At 37.5% G+C, this 19,270-nt stretch overlaps 1 protein-coding gene across 4 annotated transcripts in view; it reads left to right on the plus strand.

Moving 5' to 3' along the window:
- ATXN7 (ataxin 7) overlaps positions 1-19,270 on the plus strand; it is a 90,218-nt gene that overhangs the window by 3,489 nt on the left and 67,459 nt on the right. For 3 of the 4 annotated variants that reach the window (XM_068408662.1, XM_068408666.1, XM_068408664.1), the window contains exon 2: positions 15,854-15,946. The gene's annotated coding sequence lies outside the window, so the exon portion shown is untranslated. Of the gene's footprint in view, positions 1-15,703; positions 15,765-15,853; positions 15,947-19,270 lie in introns of those variants that run through there. The other variant, XM_068408665.1, reaches the window with a different exon arrangement.

A 19,270-nucleotide genomic window follows, 5' to 3' on the forward strand; every position in this document is an offset into this window, starting at 1 on the left:
ACTGGCTTGGATTTTTCATCAGTATCCTTTCTTTGCTGAAAAATGGCTTTTAAGTACACCAGACTCTTTTTATTGAGGAAATTTGTTAATGTTGAAGTTTTCTTTCCTTAAAAAAAAAAATCTATGAAATGCAAAGCTTAAAGATACTTTATAGCTCCTCCTCTTTTCTTTAACTGTGTATATATATTTTTTTCCAACTGCAGATGTTAAAGGAGAAGAAGCTTTTTATAGTATTTCAGGCTATAATGAACTATGATTTTTAGAGCTAAGAAAACACCTTTAACTATTGATGAAGTGGATTTAAAATATTTTTCCTAAGCCTCTCTAATAATTTATGAGGTGGTTTTAGATTCCAGGTTTTCTTCGTGTTGAATAACTTCTAAATCAGACTGTTGTGTGGCACTAAATCTGACGGAGATCTAAGTATAGTAGGTCAGAAACTACAAGGTATTTTTATCCAGTCCAACCTATATTCTTGTCAGAAAGCCATACTAAATTTATTTAGCAAGACCTATTTTCTGTAAGCCTATGTTTAGCATTACTTTTTACCACTGTCCTTTATTTCTTTGTTGATTGTGTACCATGATTCTGTGCAAGACTGATACCAAGCTAACCTATTGGTGTCACCCTGTTTTCTCATTTTAAATTATGTTAGTGTTATATTTTGTTTTCCATCTTCTTCAGCATCAATATTTCAAGAGCTTGTCATTTCGTTCTGTAAAAATTCTGAGGCGCTGACTGTCTAGTTCTGCAGATATTAAAACAATAAACCTGAAAATTTTCAATCCAGTGATTACAGTAAAAAAGTAGCAGGGTTTCTTTTTTCTTTTTTTTTTTCTTTTACTTACCAAGCAATGTGGTTCTTAGCCTTGTAGAAAGCTTTCCTAACATGGACCCTTGTGTTTCTGCAGAGCTAGCACATTTTCATACAGTTACAACATAACGAGAGAAGGGAGAGTGAAAATACTTGTTGGGACTGTGGTGACAATAACACTAATTTAAAAATGCAACGTTTTATTATCTGAACAGTAATCAATTTCGCTGTCTGTTGCCTGTGTAACCAAGATTGATTAAATGTACTGTTAATACCGTACTTTAAAAACCAGGCTCCTGTCAGATAATAATGTAACCACAAGTTGTGGGCTACAGGATTGTTTTTATTTCTTATTTTTCACTTTGTAACTGACAGAAGTGTGTAAAATTCCCAAATTTTTGACAGAAGCACCTTGCAAAAGACAAGTCCTGGAAATATTTTTTTTGTTGGAAAGACATTTCATTACTACTGCTTTTCTCATGAAGGGAGACAAAAGCTTATCTTAGTCATTTTTAAAAAAAAATAGTGCTGCATGGTCCTTTTAAATAACTTTTTCCTAAGTAAGAGCTCTGTCTCTTGGTTAATCTAGATTATACAGATGGCATTCTGATAGTGCCCTTTTTCAGATATCTTCACAGGGATTATACAACAGCTTTCTACTGGATTCTACTGAATATTTGTGAAGCTTGAAGATCAGTTATTGTACATTTTAAGGTGATCTGTCACTAATTTATTAAAGCTTGACAAACTCCGGTTGAAACTAGACGATACTGGAAATTTAGGTATTCAGTGTAGAAAATTGAGCTTACAGGTGCCGGGATGTACCCAGCAAATGAAAGCATGGCTTGCGTGCGTGTCAAAAGGTATTTTAATTGAGGCAGTGGAATTATCAGAATTTAGAAGTGCTACCCTGGGTCATGATACCTATTCCCAGTGACTTGGTAGGTTCCCACTTGGCAAGAAAGTCAAGGCTTTTTAGCAGGTACCTCATGAAACTCAGTGTCATGAACCTGCTGCAAGACAGATAAGATGGTTAGATTTTTCTTTTAATCTAAAAATCATTACCACTGTAGACTTCAGCTGCCTGTGCGATGCCTCGGAGATCCCATGTGGTGTCTACATTCTGTGATTTAAAGTCACTGTTGGGTAATTGTAGGGTGGCATTTTATGTTTCGTGTATTTTGTAAGGAAGCAGCCATTTATTCTTTTGGAATTGTTTTCAGCAGGATTAGTCAGTTATCTAGTAGCCTCTCAGTTTGTTGGCAGGATGTTTTCAGTGTGGCTTTCTTTATTTTTTTTTTAATGAAAAAAACAGCATATTTTTATTTTTCCTTCTCCAGTCCTTCAATCCATGGGTTTGGTAGCATTTACATTGTGCCCTGATCATCAGTGGCAAGCCAGAGTTTTCAGAGGAAGAGGTGGATGTTGAGTGAGGTTTTAACACTAAGAAGAATTTGTCTTTGTTGGCATAGAGCCAAATGGTAAATGTTTGTATTTAACTGTGGCTTGAAACATGGGATTAACAATAAGAGAGTTGTGAATATCATGTTTACTCGTATCATGTTTAAATAAATAACTGTTAGTGCTACTGAGGAAATTTTACACAAAGATTACAAGGGAAAACAGGCACTTCCTCCTTTGGAAAGCAGCCCTTGCCCGACTTCAGAGCGGTGTTTTCTGAATCACGTGGCCAGATGCTTTGACTCGGCTAAGAAAGCTGAATCAGAGCTATTGCGCAGCTTCTGAGTCAGCTTTTCAAAGTTTAATAAAAGCTAGTTGGTTGGGTTTGTTTTGGTTTATTTTTTTTTAAAAAAAAGGAATCCAAATCTGTAACAGAAGACCTAGAAATTGTACAAGGCTTTGAGCTGGGCCGTGTCGTGGAGAGATGTTGCAAGAAACGCTTCTATCTCAGAAGATGAAGACAGAGTATCAGATCTATATCGATAAACATATGTTTCTTCTTTTAAATGAGGTTTATATTTTGCTTTGGATTATTTTATGGTTTATTTTCTTTTAATAGAGTAACTCTGTCAGTGGGTAGTGTTTAAGCACAGCTACAATTTACAGTTCCCATGAAACATGATACACTGAAGCATGTTCTCAGCCCCCGATTTCTGAGTGAAGTACAAGCCTGCACGGTGAAACAGAAATAATCACAGGCATAGTCGCACACTTTGGTGATGCCTGCTCAGTTTTAGGGTTTAGTATGTCATATGTTGAATGAAAACAGTGAACTTTGTTTCAGACCATGGTTATCCTACCAATAGTGACTGAAAGCAGAGTAAAACCCCCCAAAGAAGTGGTGGCCTTCTTAGGAAGAAGGCATGCTCTCCTCAGTTTCTTTTTCTTTTTTGAGTTGGCCAAACGTAGCTTCTAAACTATTGCTTCAGTTGCTGTCAAGGCAGACGGTTTAAACAAATACTTCAAGAGATGTATGATGAGAAGATAACTGCTCATTTACAGCAGAGACTCAGATCCAGAAGGGCAGATCCAGGATATGGCATTTCCTTGCCTTTCTCAAGCTGGTTGTACCAAAGGGAAGGTTGGTCTGGCTGAGGTCAGTTGGATCGTGTTTCCATGAAGGTGGAGGGGGCCAAATGCTGGTGTTTCGTTACCATTATACCAGCTGGAGCAGCTTGAAGGACATGATGAATGTGCACATTTTCTGTGCAGTAGCTGAAGTAGGAATGTGCTTAAAACCTCCCTATACTCAGGGCTAAGCACCTTTCTCTAGGGAGCATTTTGGATTCACACTCTCTTGAAATTAGGATCATAAGCCCTTTCTTTCAAAAAGAGAGCAAAGGTCAATCTTTGCTTTCAAAACCCAGGAGGTGGCAATGGTTCTGGTTCTCTTTTCGTCATTAGCAGAGCTGTTACCCACTAGACTGCTCACCACATGTGTGGGAGACTTCAACCCAGCTCTCCTCCTTCCGGAGGGGATTAATGCCCATAATTCTTTCCATCAGACTGAATTTTGTAATCACCAGGCTGTTGACTAGTATGAGGAGGTGTTGCTGTCAGGAAGGTAGACTGAACACTGTGGTACAGCCCAACAGAGAAGATACGAGACAACTGAGAACTAAGGCATTTAAGGAAATAATCCATAAAAGCAAACTAGTAGTTTCAGAAGTGCAAAAGAAGAACATGCAAGATAATTTTTGCATTGCAGATCAGATTCTGTTACAAGATGTATGAGTGCCTTCCTGATGATTTCCAAATTTTATTTGCAAGCAGGGATAGAATTTGGACTTGAAAAGTGTAGGCAAACAGAAAAGAACAAATTGTGGAATAAAATAATGTGCTTTGTAAACTGTTTTGGTGAGTTGCAAAAGGTAAATAGAAAAATTAATGTAAAACGTTGGGAAAAAGAGAAATTGGACACAAAATACGTTGACTGTAAAGTCTGTGTATATACATATGTATTTATATATACGTGTAAATTTTCAGTTGAGATTCAAAAGCGGTTATATATGCGCCCAAAACATTAAGCCCAAAGTGTTATTTCTCTTACTAGTATTTACAAAACTCCCAAAGTAACTTTTCTTATGTTTTAGTAGAGACTTGGTATAAACAAGCATTCAGGTTTGCTTGTTTTTTCTTTTGCAAAACGTTAGTGCAGAATGTTTGAAAACCACGAGGAGTTCTTTTTGGTCCTCTGCCTTTTGCCTTTGTTTTAATAAAAATCTACATGTTGGTTTATACATGGAGAGAATTGAACTAATAAAAGAGGCAAGGCAGATAAATTGGATTTTGTAACTTAAATGAATAAAGATTGGCTTGTAAGAGGTGAGAGTAAAACAAAGCCGTGCTAATAATAACTGCAAGTATGCACCTGTGATTTTGTGGTTCATTGTAAGTATTTTCACTTCAGTTTCATTCCAGTGTTGCTTTGACAGTTACGGGTTGGGTTTTTTTTCCATTTTTGAGATCTGCTTGTGGTTTTTGGTGTATGTGTATATATACGTAAAGTTAGGATGGTGTTGAATAATAACATATCCTGACATAAAATTGTGTGCGTGTATATTAAAATAAAACATATGGGGTTTTTTTTTTAAATGTCATGACTTTGAAATTTAATTTTAAAAGTACCTAAATTGTACTTGAGCTGCAGCCACTTTACCAGATTGGAAGAGGAGGATATTTGCAGTCAGGTTTTCTGGTAAAGCTTTTCTTTCCTGCTGTTACATGAAAGACTTGCACAAACAGGAGCAACTGACTGTGACTGTAGTTTATGTCATCAAACAAATGGAAGGAAATAGCTCAAGAGCTGCTGTTTTCAAATGTGTATGTTAAAGCAGCCTGTTCTGCTCTTGCAAGCTCTTGAACGGATTTTGAACGTTACTGGTCCTCTCAAATGTTGGCATAGACTTGTAATATGATGATAACACAGGTAACGAGTTTCCTAATGACTGGATTATTCTTATTGGATCTTCTTTATTTGTTATTGCCTCTTTATAGAGTCTGGTCCCCATCGTGTCTTTCTAGGACTGGCGTACTAAATTTGGCACAGAGAGTTACAACTCTAAGACAGCCATTTTGCAACCTACATTTTCTTCTCTTTCTGCTAGTATCAGTGAGTATAATTGCTATTCTGTGTCTTTTTTTCTGCTGGTGGTTCTCCTTGTTGCTCCTCTGTGGAGGTGGATGCTCTACACTGTGAGAATGTGCTACTCTCTCAGAGAGGCCTCTTGAAGTTAATTCGGCAAGTACAGTCCTCTTTAAATACGTAGGTGTTCTCTGTTGGCTTCTGTGCAGGTGGTGTCTTTTAAGCAGCTGCAATACTGTCATTGCTTGGGGAAAAGTAAGTTATGGGTTAGCCTTAGCACAAGACAGCTTCTAGTAGGTATGGGTAAGGTACAGGGCTGTTTGCTGTGGTTGAGAAAAGCATTACAGTAATCCACGTCAAAATGTGAACTTTTTTTTTGACAAAGCTATAGAAATAGGAAAATATTACCTTAACTGTGTGTCAGTGTAGTTAAACAAGAATGATTTGTGCTAATCCAGTTGTCAGCAAGGCCCATTATCCTTTTTATTGAGAAAGGAAGAAAGGTTCCTTGGAAATTCCATGAACTCTTTTGCCGAAAAATAATCTGATATCAAGTCAAAGATCTTCCCAGGCAAGTGTCCTCATCAAGAGGAATGTTGAGACTGTGATATAGTTGTCTGTTGTTATCAGAGAGTTTAAAGCTTAAGAGAAAAATTTGCTTTAAAATTATAAGTACTTCAAAGAAAGAAAATGTAACTATTGAGAGTTTATGCATATAAATGTAATATTGGAGGATATATAAAGGAAAAAACTCACTTTTATGTGGCCATACTTTGTGAAGATTTACTTTGATGCTTTCAGATTAATTGTTGACTTTTCTTTTTCCTTGCCACTTGGCAGGTGTTCTTCTGTGTTTCTAGTGTTTCACCAGCTCTTCTTTGTGCACCATTTCTGATATCAACAGGAAAGTGCATAGTTTTGCTGCAGGGTAGTGGGGCCAACCTGATTTTTATATTTGTGCTCACACCATAGTAGTGACATTTTGTTATCTCGGGAACATGACTTGAATTTTTAAAGTGATAGGAATATCATGTATACTTTTGCTTGGTTTATTTATAAGTACAAAACACTACGTGTGGAAGGAGTACCTACTCTGTTCCAGCTGAGCTTCCTAAACGTTGTTAGATTAAAAAAATACATATATTATTAAGGATCCTGAGTTTCTGAAAATCAGGCTGCTCAGTCTCCTTGAGTTTTGAAATAAAGTATTAATTAACTTCACCCAAGCAGGACAGCAGGGTCTGTATTGAATGAAATTAGGGAAGAGGAAGAGTGGAGATGCAAGTGAAATTGCTTAAAGATCTGAAAATTGTGATGTATAAGCAAGTGCCAAAAGAAAGCAATTCCTTAAGTAAGAGGGGACTGAGAGGGTGAGAAGACAGATCTGTTGAAGAGCATTGCAAAGCCGGGGGGCTTATGTCAGGTAGGGGAAGAAACAGATCAAATTGCAACAATGAAGATTCAGCGGTGGACAAACACAGTTTTCTGGTGGAAGTATGGAAAGGTTGGAATAATCCCGTGTGGGGACAATGGCGCTTCCATTGCCTGGGGTCTTTAAGAACAAGTTCCATTACCTGTATTGTTCCCACCAGATAGTTTGGTTATCATGCCCTGGGGCTAAGTGACGGACTGTCTGACCTTTGGAGGTTCCTTCTATCCCTCCTTTGGTTCACAGACCTCTAACTACACATTGCACAGATTTTAATAGGATCAGAGTACGAGACTAATACATGCTGAAACCTATTTTCCACCTCTGTGACCTGTTCAGCAGTTCTATTTCAATTGGAATTTGTTATTTCTATAAGAAAGGCTATGGTAGTTGTCAAGTAAAGGTTCTGTTTTTCAATGGGGTTGGTTTTTTAGGGGTGCTTCTTGCATGTCATCCTCCAGGACAATGCTATAGCAACTACCTGTCCTCCTCCCGTTTAAATAGCACTCTTCTCTGCTGTAATGCTGCATCCAGACCAGCTATAGAATTGTTATTGTACTTGGAAAAGCTAAAAGGATTCCTGGAGAGGCTTGTGGGGAAGAAGTGTGGCCTGAGTGTGGATCAGAATGAGCACTTGTTCCAGCTAGCTGCATGCATGCACGAGGTAGAAATTGTTGATTTTAATACACTACAACTCGACATTTGGTTCATACGTAGGTAGCCATGTTCAACAGGAAGCTTTGTAATCCCACTTAATTTCATTTTATCTGCGAATATGTATCCCCTTAGGAAAAATTAATTTCTTAGTGGGACTAGCAGTAAGAGGAGGTATACTGTGTGACCTGGAGGTTGTGTATCTATTGCAATGATAAACATGAGAAGAAATCTTGTGTTTTTGTAATGCTTCATTAACAGTCTCCTTCACCATAAGCAAAGGAGTGAGGAAACTGGAGAACTGATTTCTTCACAAGACATCATTAGCCGTAGCTAATAAATGATTTTAATAGGTAAAGAGTATGCTAGCACTTACTTAAACAGCTATGGCTTCATATCTGTGTATGGTTTGCAGAGAAGGTAACTGCTATTGGGAATATGTTAAAATGCAAATTATTATATTCTCCAGGTAAATAATAACCAAAAAAATCCTTCCTTTTATTCAGATAAAGAGTATCTAGTGGCTCTTTGATTAATGCTTGAGTGCCCTATTAAGAGCTACTTAAGTAGTAGTAGTTAGAAAAAGATATTATATATAATACATTAACAGGTGTCAAATTTACAGTGTATAAGAAGTGTTGTTGGCTTGGGTGGGCTTTTGTAGACATTTAAGCCACGAGTATATTTGGGTCAGTATGAATGTATTTCTTAAAATGAAAATGTTAAGGTTTTAAAATTAAGTTTCGTGCCACTAGAAAGACATTTTTCATCTCATTAGTATCACTAACGTCATTAATGTTAAAGCTTTCTCAGCATTTTTACACAGGTAGTCTTTGAAAGGTGACTGTTGCATCTTCAGCTAATGATGAATTTTTGTATTCAGTTTCTTAGCATGGTGTGGCATGTTTCTTAGCAAACAATCTGAAACACTGGATTTACTTGAAAAGCAGTATAGTGCTATTTTATATATATTTTCCCCACAGTACAACTTCAGTGTTTATAACAAAATGCAATTGCAGTTTTCAGAGAAAAGCTGGGAGACGTGGGCCGAATGCTCCTTGTCAGAAGGCATGTTAAGAAGAGAAACTCAAACAATTTAATTTTTTAAGCTAGTTGTAACTTTCTAGAATGTGAGTTCTTGGGGATTTTTTGAATAGGATTGACATCTCTCTCATTGCTCTAACATTTTCCTCCTTGTTACCAGCCCTGTGCTCCATGTGAGGTGGCGTGCTCTGACTCTAGATGGCAGTCACTGGTAGGCAAAGGGAAGGAGCCTTCTGGGTTGCTTGGCTTGGACCCCGCAGGTCTCTGCACTGGTTGGCTTCCCTAGTTGGAATTTTTATGGTGGTGGACAGCAATAAAAGTGTCACCTCAGCTTCTCTCCCTTCCGAACTGCAACAGAGATATTATGAAGAAAGAAAAAAAAAAAAGGCAGAAAATAAGAGACACTGAGAAAATGTTGCAATGAAACATTCACCAAAGAGAGCTTTAATAATGCTGAATAGTGAAGAGATTTCTTCTATATTGTCAAGACTTTGTCCTAGATTAACAGAAATAAATTCATTTATCATGGGAGAAATACCAGTTTCCCACTAAGTTCAGTTTCAAATTGTAAAATAAATTGACCAAGGTGCAACCAGGGATAACAGGAGTGGAGGAATGTGTGATTGTAATCTCATTTTAAGAGATGAGGATTTCCTCACAGTCACATGGGCACATGTTGTTGGAGAAATAGTTCTTTTTGCTTAAGACATTGTGCCTTCCACCACCCTGTGCCCCCCATCCTCCCTTTGCACTGTCCATCCTCTTAATTTCTAAGCTACTTCCCATAATTTTACAGGTAATGCCTTTCCTTTATACCTGTTAGCAGACTGTCTCTTGACTCTCCACTCTGTCTTTTCTCTTTAAAGCAGGATAAGCTTTGCTTTTTTTTCCTCTCCCTTTCTTTGTGTAGGTGCTGTTTGCCTTCCTGACCCGCTGCTACTAAACAGTTCGATGTAACATTGCAGTTAGAAAAGGCAGCAGCACTCAAGGAAAGGAACAACAGTTTCTCAGCACTTGCTGTGTAGGGATGATTGCACTTCATGAGCTGAATACTGCTTGATAAGAAAGCTATTGTTATAATAAATACAGTTCAAACCCAGGAATTGATCTGTACATTTTATTGATCTCTGGTTTCAAACGCGGTGCCAAATTAGTCATGTTTACATGTGTGCAAATCCCAAGAAACTCTTTGGAAAGTGCTGGAATCATTCTGGATTTACAGATCTATACTTCAGATCAAGTTTTGGCCTTTAGTTTCAATAGGAAGAAAATGATTTACTGTTACATTGCTTATTGTATTAATTACCAGCATTAGTAAAGGGGCTGTGATCCTGTAAGTGCTTTGCAAATATTCTGCAGGACATTTTTTGCACTAAAAAAAGAGTGACTGAAAATCAGATCTTAATTTTTGCTTAATACTACCTAGCAACAAGCTTTTAATTTCTTAATGTACTAGTTTAACTGCAGAAAACTGATAACTTTTGAAAGGAAAGTTGCCTTAGTTGCAGAAGGGTGAAAAATCAACCAAAGCTTTAATTAGGTCTTTATTTTTACAAGTTTATAGTGAAAAATACCACTGGCATTGTATGTCAAGTTTTACAGTTCACAGTCAAGTGCATTTCCAGAGCCAGTTTGAGAAATGTGGTGTATTGTTGGTCAGGGAAAGCTTTCTGAGAGTTAGCAGTAACCTAGTAGAGTTTTCTGTGTGAAGTTCATGTGTGAGAAAGACAAGATAGAGATAATTTTGGTATTATATCAAGATTATATATTAGGATGACAGATATCACATTCCCTAATAGATTGCCCAGTACAGAGGTAATGAAGAGTGATGCTTTCTGTTCCCAACCCTGCCTTGGGCCTGGTAGGTAACTGTGGGCAAATCACTCCTCCTGCCTCCATTTCTCTGTCTGTAAAAATGATGATAATGATGTGGATTATTTTGCGTTTTGTTTTGAGATCTAAAGGGAATACATAGAAAGGAAGCGGTAGGAACACTATGGGAAATATGAGGTGGTAAAATAAACATCTGTATTACAGACAGCTTTGTACTGGTAACTGCTTATAAAATTATTGATTCTAGTGTTCTTTCCTGTTGAGGGTATTACTCTGTGCTTGTTCACAGGATTGTAGAAAAAAAATCTTGCCATTTCTTATGCTAGCCTATGTTTCAGCTTCTCATTCGAATTTACGATAAGGTGATTCTGCTTTTATTCTTGCCCATCACCATCCCCATGAGGGACAGTTAAAGCTGTAGTTAATGAAGGATAAGGACAGCAAAGGTCTGTCTGTCTTTCTTTTCTGTATCTCCTCCCTTTCTATCTCTCTCTCTCTTTGGCCATTGAAAATGTAGGTCATATTGCATCACCATAAAATGGAACAGTCAGAAAGGTGTTTGAAAAATGCTGACATCCTTAGCCTGGGGTGCATGCCAGTGTCCTTTGTTTACATTGAGAATAGTGTTGTACCTGTGTAAGAACCAGCATCTCTGTTAAGGTTAGTGCTATGGTACCTGAATTATGAGTCAGATTTTAGGATGACTTTCATCTGCCTGCAGTAATTTAAAATTAGACAGATAAAATGCAGCCACTCACAATAATGATATACATGAGGAGCTAATTTGAAATCTTTAATCTGCAATAACCGTGACAGTGTAGTTTGAAAAATATTACCTTTAACAGAGAAGCTCAGTAATAAATTTTGCAAATCATGTTAATCATGTGCTCTGCATTGTCTTGATTAGCTGTGCCTTTCTGTCTTGAAAAGTATGTTTATATTATATGTTTGTATATTCTTTTTAACATTACTGTTTTACTTCATGCACTCTTTTAAATAAGCCAGTCAGGATTTTATTTATTTAAAAAAATGGGAAATCCGCATGCCCAGTGTCTTATTGCTTGCTACCAGTCTTTTGTTGTTTGTGTTTCTGATGTAGTACAAGTTGTAATCGGTATGAAATATTCCTATGGCATAAAATGCAGAACGTATCTTTTTCTTCTCTACAGATGTATGTAAATACCATTTTTAAAGAAATATATAAATATAATTTCCACTGTCCTTATTTATCTTAGTTTGCTGCAGTAAGCTAACGTGTTTTATGGATTGAACTTTAAAATGGTGGTATAAATCATACTGCAAGATGCAGGTGTTTTGAAATACAAGACAAGATACTTGCTTATAGAATATCTTTCATTATTTCTGAAAGCAAGTATTTTTTTAACCTTTCTGTTCTATGCTTTGTGTGGTCGTACTTAAACTGTTGAAGTGCAATATGCAAAGGCTTCTTGTGACTTTGTGAGTCTTACTACTAAAGAAGACTTCTAAGCTAAAAGAGAAATTGCTGGAAGATAAAACTAAAATTAATGATAACATGATTTTTTGAGCAAAATACTGAATGCAAATCTTTTCCTGTTGCCATTAGACAAAGGAAAATGACAGCAGTTAAAGTTAAGACCCCTCACGTGCACTTTGCTGTGCGTAATTATTTTGCATTTTTTATCAATTTATTTAAATTGAATAAATTTAAATTTATTCTAGGTCTTGGGAAGTGATCGTCCCTCTGTACTCGGCACTGGTGAGGCCACATCTTGAGTACTGTGTCCAGTTCTGGGCCCCGCACTTCAAGAAAGATGTTGAGGTGTTGGAGCGAGTCCAGAGGAGGGCGACCAAGCTGGTGAAGGGTCTGGAGGGTGTGACCTATGAGGAACGGCTGAGGGAGCTGGGGTTGTTTAGCCTGGAGAAGAGGAGGCTCAGAGGTGACCTTATTGCAGTCTACAACTACCTGAAGGGAGGTTGTAGTGGAGTGGGAGTTGGCCTCTTCTCCTGTGCAACTAGCGATAGGACAAGAGGACACAGCCTCAAGCTTCGCCAGGGGAGGTTCAGGTTGGACATTAGGAAGAATTTCTTCTCAGAAAGGGTCATTAGACATTGGAATGGGCTGCCCAGGTTGGTGGTGGAGTCACCATCTCTGGATGTGTTTAAGAAAAGACTGGACATGGCACTTAGTGCCATGGTCTAGTTGACATGGTGGTGTCAGGGCAACGGTTGGACTCGATGATCCCTGAGGTCTCTTCCAACTGGTTGATTCTGTGATTCTGTGATTTAGGATTATCTGAAAGGTGGTGTTGCTTCTCCATTGACTAAGATATTTAGTTACGTAGTTATTTAAGTTTGACTGTTCTCATTATCTATGAAGATACCTATGCATGTTTGAAATAGTTTCAGAATAACTTGTATCATTATTGTATTTTGCACCAGATAGTGTGTTCTGTTTGTGTTTGCACAAATAATAGTAAATATTTAGGTAATTCTGAGAAATATTTTGTATTGGTATACATAGGAACGATATGAAATCTTGAGATGCTGTGATTTTGTACTTGGTATTTACAGAATTTTGGTATCTAATCTCTGTTTGAAGCATGTAGGTGGTATTTATTTTTTAGTCTGGCTGGCTCGTCTGCCACACGCCTCCTGCGCCCATTTTTCCAAGGGGCGGAATAAGACCTCATTAGGTTATCCCCATAAACAAAATGTCTAAAGGAAGCCCAGTATTAGGGTGATTATACCTAGCATGTCCAAATCTTTATTTATATAAATGTAGACATTGTATTTTATCCTAAATTTGGATATTTATTAGATGACAAAGGAGAAAGAATGTTCCAAAATTTGGGCACATTCTTTGGTGCCTGTTTCTGACAGCTGAGAGGAAAGAGTTCAAGGAGTTTGGACAGCTGAGGCCATAGTTTTGATACTTTCAAAAGTTAGGGATGCTTTATCACATACATCTACAGTTCGTTTATTTTAATAAGTTCCTTTGCAATTACAATTTCCATGTAAGTATGTTTCCCTTAAATGGATAATATGCATTAGTCATCAAAACTATGCCTTTATTATATAGGTCTGTGTAGACACAATTTTGACTGGGATCTAGCTTTTGCTGTGCCAGGCTGTGGTGTCCTGTCCTGCATATCAGTAACTCCTCAAAGTATTAAATGGCAATTGCAATCAAGTTCCTTTGATAATCAGGCATCGAGAGTGACACGATGCTAAGTCTGCTTCGCTGGTTTGAAAATGCAGGCCTTTTTCCATTTTCTTGGATTGCTGCTTTGACTGTTTTTGTCATCTTTCCATCTTTGAACGAGCTCTCCCTTTTCCAGGGTACCAAGTGCTTACCCTCTGGAGAGAGAGCTCGTTCTGGCTTACTCTCAATCATCCCAGCGCTTCCTTGCACTGCTCTTTGCTGACAGTTGTGGCTGTAATTGACCTGCTGTAAATTCTCAACAAGAATCATTCCTATTCTTTGCCACCCATTATCCAGAGAAAGAGTTCTCTTTAAAGGGTCATTAAGCTGTCACTTTACTCTTTTGAAACTTATTCTCTTAACTTCCTTCAAACTCAACTCCAGATGTAATCCCTACAGCAATATTCACAGGTGGTGACATAGTATGCTCCAATCTCTCCTATATAGGAATAAAATTTTTTCTGATCCTTTCTTCACCCTCATCTGGTCCGTTTTTTGTACTTACCACTTACTTATTGCCCTATTTCTAGATTTTTACGTCTTTGGAGAAGTCTTCTGTTTTATAGGTATTATAAAAATGTTTTCATTTTTGCATGAAGCAATAGAACTTGCCTTTTATGTAATAAATAATATTTACGTGAGGATAAAAGAAAGAACGTTTTGGACGCAGAGCTCTGATATTCCCTAAAGATATTGAGGTAAAGATGAAGGAGGGAGTTACTTCCACAGCAGGAAGGTCCATATCCTTGAAGGGATTGGGACTTTGAGGATGAGCATTGAATGATCTTCTGTGAAGGGGATGGTCCGTATGAATTCAGAGTCTTATGTCCTAAACAAACGAAGGAGAAAATGGATTTTTGACAAGCGCTACATTGCCTTTCCCAGTGAGCAGCAGGAAGAGTTGAAGAGAAAGTTTTATACTGTAGTATTCAATGAGATTTGTATGTGTAACAAGGAAATACAATGTTTTCTGAGACTTCTACTAGTGTAGAAATTTGTTAACAACCATAAAGCAGAACAATGTCTGCAGAGGAGAGAGAGAAGATAATAATGGACTTGCTCTCTTTTGCTGTCCGCTGAAGACAAGAAAATTCCGGATTTTATGGAGTAACTAGAATATAATTAAGTTCAAGTGTGCTGCTTAGGATCAAGTATGTCACTGAGCAGAGTAAAGCTTAGAAATAGTAAATATATGTGTAAATGATTTCAGTTAAGATAGTGTCAGCTGCTAAGCTGCAGTTTGAAAGAAAAGGAAAAAAAAAAAGGGTTTATCCTCAGTGCATAAGAAGACTTTAAAGACATGAACTCAGTTTGCAAACAGCTTCACAGAGGAGCAGCAGAAGCTGGGAAAAGCTTCGTTCTGCACCTTCCACTGGGGCAAAGCTCTACAGCCTGTGGGATAGCTTGGATGCCCTCTTGGACTGCATTCCTCTTGTCTGGACTTTAATCCTTGGAGGGGAAAAAAAATAGTTTTCTCTGAAGTGTCATCCAGTCCCAGTGCTAGGTTGGGTTATTTATATCTATCTTCATGACTTTTTAGTAGATGAAAAAAAATCACCAGTTAATTTCAAAGCACTTATAAAAATCAATTATTTGATCTGTAATATAACCTGTGCACAAGGGTGGTTGATTTCTTTTTTTAAGTTTTAACAGGGCTTTGGTGTAGCTTTAATCAATTAGGCATTGATTTATGCTAAACCAAAGCAAACCAGGCTTAAATTTGCTTTATATAAACAGTAAGTTCATGAGCATTGAATGAAAGGATTTTAAAAACCTGAGCTTGAGATAAAAGTTCCTTTTGTGGGAAAGGCCTCAATCTGTACATCTCTCTAATTGTTGTTAAATTCTTCATCAGCGATGCAGTAATAGTCACTAATGACTATTACGTGAGGGATCATTTTTAGCTATCCACGTTCTATGACATGGTGTTAAAAATGTCAATGACTGCGTACCGAGAGCCCCTGTTGTTGGAGTCGTGCTATATTCTAGAAAAATCCTGTGTAGAAAATTCAGCACTGTCTTGTTACCAGCTTGTGATACAGACACAACCGTCTGCTTGGAAATCTGGTCAGTAATAGTCAACGTAAGTGCAGTAACTGGGTTGAAGATTGAGATTTCATCCAATGCATACCTTTCTGGTAATGTCAGGCTGCCATTTAAAGAGCTGCCCTGTACATGAGTGCACAACAGCTCCCTGCTTACCTTTCAATTTTAAATCCATTGCAGAAACTGTATTTGTAAAATTGATAAAATGCTTCGTGTTAGTTTTTAAATAGATACATTTATAGTTATGAAACAGAGATAAGGTTTCAAATGTCTCATTGCTGTACTCTTTTTGTTTTCTTTCAGAATTAATCAGGTACAAGTTAGAAAAAGCTTCCAAAATCTGAACAGATGAAGATCAATTGATAAATCAACCCAGCGATTCACCATATTTTCAAGGTACTGTGACACACTTACCCAGTTATTTTCCTTAAGCATGATATTCACATACTTCAGATGTGAGAAGCGTGGAGAACAGGATATTAGCAGGGTTGCAAAGCAAGTCTGAAGTGTTACCAGATGCAGTGGGGAGCCTTTTTTTTTTTTGAAATGCAGGTGTTTAATATATGTATCAGTGGGAAATAAAGCGACCTTACAGTCTACCTAAAGGGAGTTCAACGCATGGAACCGTCAAACTTAAAAAGATAAAAGTAAGTTGGATTGTATATCTCAATCACTTAGATGAAGTGATTTGGACAAGTAAGATGTGGCAGACAGGCATATTTTTAATTTATTTATTATATTTTAGAAGAAGTAAACTTTTCCTGTATAATTATTTTTGTCTATTTCCACATTTCCATGATGCTATAAAGCAGTTGAAGGCTGTTATGCTCTGGTATATACCATCCTTGTTATCTTACCAGTTCAGAAAGTAGAATTGTAAACTGAGGCAAAGACTATACAGTTGCCTAACACAGCGGGGTTCTTCTCTGTGACTAGTGTTTCTGCAGAATGTTAGGAAAAAGAGAAAATTATGATAATAAATTGAAAATTTGGCTAAAAAGCTGCTAGTGCAGATTAATTTATTAGGTACTACTAATTCATTGAAATAATACCTCTTTCTTTCTCTGTTTCCTTTACGTTTATCTCTACTCTTTATTATCACATGCATTTCACCATTTTGTGTATTTTTGCTTGACATCACAAAAGAAAAGACTTCACTCTACATTTGCATTTTTCTTATGCACAGACTTGAAGAATCCAATCTGTTACAGCCTGGCTAGTATTTGCTGTGCAAATCATCTTTTAATATATCTTAAAATAGATTGCAGCAGAAAAGGGCCGTTACAGTTAGCATGGAGCTGGTCTGCAGAACTTATTTAAGTGGCAGAGTTAATCTGGGCTCAGGAAGAGCTAGGAACATTTGTCGTGGTGTGGCTCTTGCAATATGTAACAGTGGAAACTGTAATAGCTGAGGTTTCTGTAACAAAATGCTTTCCCTGGATTTTCCAGCAGCCTGAGAAGTGGCTGTATTAGTGAACCCAGAGCGCCTGGGGTTGCAAACTAAAGTTGGCGTTGTTCTTATCTACTTCCTCACTCCTTGTCACTAAATAGGGCCACAATATCTATCAGATTTTCATATAATCATAGGAAGGTCTATACTGGAAGAATCCCCTGGACATCATCTGATCCAACCTTCTGTTGAAGGCAGGTTATCCGAGGCTTGGTCAGGCCAAGTGTTAAGTATTTCCACTAAGGGAAAGTCCACCATTTCTCTGGGCAACCTGTTCTAGTATTTAATTGTCCTTACAGTGAATATTTTTTCTTGTATCCGGATGGAACTTCTGAAAAAACTTGTGCCTGTTGCCTCTTGCCCTGTCACTGTGTTTCTTGTGAAGAGAGTACCTCCATCTTCTCTGTAACTCTCTTTTACTTCTTGGGAGACTGTGATTACATCCCACCTGAGCCGTCTCTTCTTTAGGCCAGACAAACCCAATTCTTTCTCATTTCTTCAGTAAGTTTTCCAACCTTCTAATAGCTTTGGTGGCCCTCTGCTTTACCCTGTCCAGTTTTTTAATGTTTCTTGAACTGGCCCAGTCTTCCAGCCTGTCACAGTCTCTGTACATAGTGACACTTCCTTCAGGTGTTCCTACCTGTCTTCCAGGTTTTGTGTCATCTGTAGACTTGGTGAGGATGCATTTCCTCCCATCATCAAGATCATTTTAAAAGATATTGAATAGGATTGAGCCCGGTATCTGCACCCAAGGAACTCCATTTGTGACTGATTGCCAGTTTGATTTTGAGTCATTACCACCCTTTGGGCACCGCAGTTTAGCCAGTTTGCCACCAATCTCATGGTCCACATCCATGACCTTTCAGACTAACTCCCTTAGCACCCTTCCGTGCATCCTGTCAAATCCCATAGGCCTGTCCATGTCCAGTTTGTATGATATTTTGTTGCTAATTTGCTAAGTGTGTGGTCAGCACAGGTAGCATCAGCAAGCAGCAGTCAAATGTGAGAAGAATGGTATAAATTTAAATTTCCTTGTGCCAGGCTTCTCAGGATCCTTGATTTGATGTTAATCAGCATGTCAAACTTCTGAGGGTGTGAGGACTCAGGCAGCTTCACATCATAGGTGGGCATCATTGTGGTCTCAGGGAACTCAAGTCCTGTGAGCTGTGCTTGGACCCAGAGTCTTCTGCCTCAATGAATTGCCAAGGAGCCATGTAGACAAGCTGGCAAGAAACCAGGCAGGGTTATGAAACCTGGTGTGGTAGTTAGGTTCTGTCAGAAGATCATTGATATCAAACTGTTCCCATTAAGTGCTTTGATTTCAACAAATGGAAATTCAGCACTAATGTTTTGTTACAATTGACCTGAATAGCTGTGTACTTTAATAATTCTAAATTGTAATGTTGTATTCTCTGTGTATAAATGAGAATTTAAAAGGTCATACCCATTTCTGATTCCTCTGATTAAAATTATTCATCTGCATAGTTAGGTTGCCAAAATTATTTCAACATTTCCAAATTCAAAAGGTGATTTCAATACCTTATGTAAAATAAATAAAGATTAGTTTGATTTCCAAATCAGTAACTGGATGTATTTTGTGTAGTTTTACCTATTTACCTTTAACACTTGAAAACTTTGTGTTGCTATTCGGTGTTACCTCTGTAAAAGTCTCTTCAAAAATTGATGGTATTTAGTGGCATCTAAGCAGGGCAAGGATCTGTGTTCCTGTATCCCTTATGCTCCTTATTCTGCTTTAGATTGCTATGTCATCTATTTTTACAGAAATTTGACTTGTGTTCAACACGTATTTGATAAGTAAAGAAGGAAGTGGTTGCTGTGTTTTGTTAGATACTGTGTATTTTGTTAACAATAGCAATTATAATAATAATAACAATTTTGTTAATAGCAATGACATAGGTTTATAATTTGGGTGTAAAAATATTATGTTATCTTCAGTATAGTCATTGTGCAGTTTGGGGGAATTATTGCATTCTTATCCTAATGCAGAATTCTTCTCAGATTTACTTAATTAGCCTCCATTCCCCTATTCATTCTCTTCAGAAAAGGATACTTTAAGTTAGTCTTCTAATCTTAATATTTTTCTTTCCCCTGGTACAGGTGGTTTATAGTAGGTATCCACAATAATGTCATATTCCAGTATTTCAAGTAGCTGTATTCCAGCACTTCTGAGCATCTTCAGCTCCCCCTTTGAAGTGTTTCTCATAAATAAAATTATACATATCAACCTGTTTCCAAGATCTGTGGGAAAA

This window comes from Nyctibius grandis, chromosome 10, assembly GCF_013368605.1.
Source record: "Nyctibius grandis isolate bNycGra1 chromosome 10, bNycGra1.pri, whole genome shotgun sequence".
NCBI classification, from domain to species: Eukaryota; Metazoa; Chordata; class Aves; order Nyctibiiformes; family Nyctibiidae; genus Nyctibius; species Nyctibius grandis.